Source organism: Prionailurus viverrinus, chromosome B3 (genome assembly GCF_022837055.1).
Source record: "Prionailurus viverrinus isolate Anna chromosome B3, UM_Priviv_1.0, whole genome shotgun sequence".
Classification (NCBI taxonomy): domain Eukaryota; kingdom Metazoa; phylum Chordata; class Mammalia; order Carnivora; family Felidae; genus Prionailurus; species Prionailurus viverrinus.
In genome coordinates, this window is record NC_062566.1 from 133486212 (window position 1) to 133491460 (window position 5249).

Genomic DNA, 5249 nt, shown 5'->3' on the forward strand with positions numbered 1-5249 from the left:
TGGCACTTGTCCCTAGCTGGCAGTCCACACATCGTCAGTCAGTAAGGAGCCAAGGCCGGGACTCCCCTCTGGGGAGGTTAACTGGGCTCCATAAGGTGGCCTATGGCCCCCGTGAGGAGACTGCTCACCGGGAACCCTCAGCTCCACCGTCACAAAAATATAGGATTAAAAAAAATTTTTTTTATTTATTTTAAGTTTATTTATTTTTGAGAGAGAGACACAGAGTGAGCGGGGGAGGGGCAGAGAGAGGAGGGAGACAGAGAATCCCAAGCAGGCTCCACGCTGTGAGCACGGAGCCCGGTGTGGGCCTCGAACCCACACGCCGTGAGATCGTGACCTGAGCCGAAACCAAGAGTCAGAGGCTTAACCGTTTGGGCCGCCCAGGTGCCCCCAAAATATCACAGGATTTTTTCAAGGAAAGAAAGGGGTGGGGGCGGAGGAAAGGGACTTTGAGTGCCCAGCGCCTTCTGTCCATTGTCTCATTTGTCCCCCACGAGGACCTGTGAGGCAGATGCTCTCAGTCCCATGTTCCAGAGGGTTTAAGTCCAGGTCATGGAATCTTTAAGCGCAGAGTTGGGACCGGCCCCAGGTCTGTCCTGCTCCAAAGCTCGTGTCCCCTCTCTGCATAGCCTCCGGTTCTAGGGAGCAACGAAGACACAGACACCAAGCCCCCCGCGGGTGTGAACTTGATCCTCACCTGCGTCCAGCCCAGCGATCCCAACGGCCTGAATGTTGGAGCCTTCGGAAGGAGGCCGGCGGCAAGGACCCGACCCTCTGGAGCCGCGGCCCTTGTTCCACCGAAAGGAACCGAGGACACATGCCCGGCCCGGCGTTCCTGCCCGTCAGAGCTGTCTGCTCCCATCAGGACAGGGCCTCTGACATACAAAACCCAGGCCCTGCCTCGGGCTGGTCTCAGGTTTCCACGGCACAGTAAAGCGGCGTGTTTTTATTTCTCCGTCTGTAAACATCTCTCCCTCTAACACGGTAACTGCTGTTTATACAGAGCTATAAAAACAGAGGTCAGAGCACAATAAGATTATAGTCTTACTTCAATACATCCAATCCATAATAAAATAAAATCTTACAAACGATCCAGAGGACCCGTTTAGGGGTTCTCGAAGAATTAATGTCTGTCGTATGTAAGGATTCTATTTGGGCATAATATTTTCCACAGCTGTCAGGGTCAATTTAAAAGGCAATATCCTTTCACTGCATTTGATTTAAACTCTGTTTATACCACGTGGGGGATTGTTAATTCTGCAACATCTGACTCAGGGGTGTTTGATTACGCTGAGGCCACCGCCAAGGGGATGACACATGATGTCGTGGGAGCCCGGGGAGCAGGGAGAGAACCCAGCGGCGGGAAACGAGGTGCTCTGCTCCCCAGGCAGGGCTGGTGGCGGGAGCTTCGGTCTGAGATGGCTTGTCCATGGCCACGGAGCGAGAACGCGCAGAGGTGGACTGTATTGGGCGACCTGGCCCCTATCCGCCACCCCTGTTGCCCTACTCCGCTCCTTCCTGCTCTAGAACCCACCTCACCCCTCACAGCTCGCCGGCTTGAACCCCTGCCTGGGCCAGGCCGGGTGCCCAGAAGTTTCCACGGGAGTTAATTTCCGATTGCCCAGTTCTACCGATGTCCGCTCCCGAGGAAGCGTATTTGGCCAAGGTTGTCCGTTGAAACAGAACAATAAAGAGATTCGTTAGAAGGGATGGGCTCACGCGGTTATGGAGACGGGCAAGTCCAGGCTCTGTAGGGCGAGCGGGCTGGCAGGCCGGAGACCAGGGAGGAGGCGATGTTTCCGTTCAAGTCCGTCGGCTGATGGAATTTCCTCTCTCTCAGGGGAGGTCAGTCTTCTGTTCTCTCCAGGCCGTCTACTGCTTGGAAGAGGCCCATCCACTTAATGGAGGGTAATTTGCTTTACTCAAAGTCTACCGATGTAAATGTTCATCTCATGCCAAAGACGGTGGTCACAGAAACACCCAGAATAACGTTTGACCGCGTGGCTGGACATCGTAGCCCAGCCAGGCTGAGACGTAAATTAACCATCAACAGAAGTCAGGACGTCCACACGCCATGCCGCTCCTTGGAGCCTCAGACAGCACAGCGGCTGGAGCCCAGGGGCTGCGGTCAACTCCGCCTTTCGCCAGCTGGGGACCTTGGATGAGTCACTCCTGTGTCTTGGGTCACGCCCTCTGCTGACCAGGGGAGTCATTGTCCTGCCCCTTGCGGCTGGGGTGAGGGCCCAATGGGCCGGTGTCTGTACGAGCTCAGCAGCGTGGCCGGCCGGCGGGGAGGTCTGGGAAACGCTGTTCCGGGGCGGCGGCTACGGCACGGCCCCACTGGCCGGCCCCCCCTCCCCGCACCCCTGCCCTCTGCAGCTGTCACTCGCCTGCCCCCTCTTCGGAAGCAGTCCTATGCTCTCCACACCTTTCCATCTGCTCTGACCACTGGCTTCTGACTCAGCCGGGCCCTCTGGACCCTCCTTAGCCTCCATCCCTGGAGCCCACAGGGCTGATCTCTGTTCCCCCCCCCCCCCACGTATGTGTGCACATAGACACAGGTGCACACTCGCACGTGTCCAACACACGCACACACACCCCTCACGTATACACACATGCACACTCCAGGATTGGGCAGCTGTGCTGGTTTGGCAAAAGCAAGCGGTTTATAAAATCCCCTTTGTCTCCGCGTTCAGACGGGGTTTACAGAGACGCCCTCCGTGTCCGGCACTGTGCCTCCCTCTGGCCGCATGGAGACAACAGCAAGAGCGTGTACTGTGTTCTTCCGGCCGCCGTGACCTCATGTGCTCGCTGAGGGGCGGATGGACGCCTGACACGGAAACGCGGCTGACAGCCGAGCACTTTCCTTCATCCCACAGTTACTGGGCCCCCACCGGTGTGCCGGGGGCTCGACCAGACCGCTTCCGGAAGCTTCCATCTGAGGCTGTCCTTGTCCCAGCCGTGACAGACCCCACAGACTGTCGTCCCCTGCTCCCCCGGTCGCGGGGGGGCTCCAGCCCCGCGCGAGGCTTGTGAGCCCTAGAATACTCGTCCACAGAGCCAGAGGCAGGGCAGCGGGACCCGAGCTCCACGCCATCCGTCACCAAGCACCCATGAGCGACAAATCCGTGCCAGGCCCAGGGACACTCCAAGGGATCGCTGCGGCCCAGTCCTCGAGGAGGAGGTCGGTAAACCCACACGGTGGATCTCATCCCGCCAGGGTCAGCGGCCACAACGGCGCCGATGGCCAGAGTCACAAGAGCTCTCGTCCCTCCCACCGCCCCAGGGTGCCTCCGCCAGCCCGGGAGCGACGGCTGCCTCCGAGCGCGCCCAGCCCGGCCCTTTCCCTTCCTGCACCCGGCGCCTCACGCTTCCCCACCCGAGCACCAGGCCACGGGGTTGGCGGGTGTCTGGAGCTATTTCAGGAAAAAGATGCCCCTGTGAGTTCCTGGGAGCTGGGGCTGAGGCAGGGCTGGAGGCAGGCCTCGCTCGGCCGCAGGCGGCCTCCGTGGGCCTGGGGGGGGGGGAAGGAGGGAGGAATCACCTGAATCGTTTAGATTGTTTTTCACTCCCGTTTTTCCCACCGGCTGATAGTTGAAAATAATGGTCCTGGGACTCCACGGTGCGTCCTCAGATCACGGCTCACAGGGATATGTTCTGTGACAGGGGCTGTGGCTCTGTGAGGGTCTGTGACACGTTCTGGCGTGTCTTTGTGTATAAATGTGTGCGTCAAGGACTTCAGCTGCGCAGCCAAGCTGTGTGGGTGACATCTGTGTACAAGGTCCAGCCTCACGGAGGCGGGTAACAAGGACGGCCATGCAGGTCGGGAGGCCGGGGGGCCTGGAAGCAGGGGGGTTGGGGGACAAGGGGGCCTCAGCCCAGCCTCGTGGCCCACGGTGGTCGGGGCAGCCGTGTCACTCACCTGCTCTGTGCTGGCACAGGACCAGATTCCAAGCCTCTCTGGCTCTGATGGTCCTACGTGCGTGGAATGTTCTCGGCTTTCTCTAGATTGGCAACAAGCTGTAGTTGTGCGACTTTCCATAGATAACGTCACCCTAGAAAACTGCGGGAAACCAGAGCGATAAAGAAGGTTGAGGGAGAGCCCAGGGGGTGCTCCAGACCTGAACGAGGGCCTCGGAGGTGCACCGCAGTGGGGCAAAAACCCGGACTCTGAAGTCAGACACACCCGGATCCCTGGCTCTGCCCCTTGCAGGCTGTGTGACCTTAGAGAAGTCACTCAACCTCTCTGGACTTCATCTCCTTCATCTGCAAAAAGGAACTGGCCACAACGGCAATGACAATCACACGGGCCACACGGGGAGGGGCGAGGGCGAAAACATCACCGCGAACTTACTGGCAAACCGCCCCATGGTACATGCTTCCTGAATGTTTGTTGCTATGATTACTGGAATGCGCACCCGAGGTGCACATCGGCGGCCCCTTCGCTGGTGGCCGCTGGTCGCAGGGCTGAGCAGCACACGGCAGCGCTTCGCCTGTGAAAACATTTTGGTGCAATTTTCCGACCCGCAAAAATATTTTTACAATGAAAACGCACGTCTGGTGTGGAGCTGCTCAGTCTCACTGGCTTATTTAGCTTTTCAGGAAAATAAACAAAAGCGAATTTGCGGACACCGGGGGATGGCCTCCAATCAACCAATCGTGCCCTCCCCCCCACCCCACCGCCCTGCCCAGCAGACAGACCGGGTCAGCCAGTTTGTCACTTGTCTGGGAGGCCGATGAGCCCAGGGCTTTGCAGTCTCGAGGTGCAGCCGGGTCCCCTGGGCGCCTGCCGGGTCCTCGTCGCTCAGAGGAGGTGACAGCCCACAGCAGGAAGGGGACCCGCCCAAGACCTCGCCGCAAGATGGTGTTTGCTCACTTGTCAGCCTGTTTAGATGTCTGATATGACGTACTGAACACACAGCGATTCCTTAAGGAAGCCAGTCCGTCCCCGTTTTTTTCACAGGAGGAAGATGAGGTTTGCAGAGGTTGCTTGACATGCCCAAGATCATCAGGCACCAGGGCTCAAGATTCCTGAACTCCCAGAACGTCTCCGGCCACGGCTAGATGCACCTGCAGCCGGCTCACCCCGGGGGCCTCAGGAAGCCGCCCTGGCCGGTTCCTAGCCACCCGAGACGTGCGGCGAGGTCCGCTCGGGCTAGAGGCACCGGCAGAAACCAGTGTCCTCACGTTTTCCCAAAGGCCACTCTCCCGTGCCCGCAGCGTTTGAAGGCTTCACGCAGGCACAGCGG

General features: G+C 59.0%; 1 long non-coding RNA gene across 1 annotated transcript; it reads right to left on the bottom strand.

Moving 5' to 3' along the window:
* Positions 1–381: 381 nt before the first annotated feature.
* Positions 382–4507, bottom strand: LOC125168356 (uncharacterized). Its single transcript, XR_007153105.1, has 3 exons — positions 4355–4507; positions 3923–4063; positions 382–1005 (listed from the first exon to the last, which is right to left on the bottom strand). It is a non-coding gene; the product is annotated as an uncharacterized LOC125168356 (long non-coding RNA).
* Between the last annotated feature and the right edge of the window lie 742 nt (positions 4508–5249).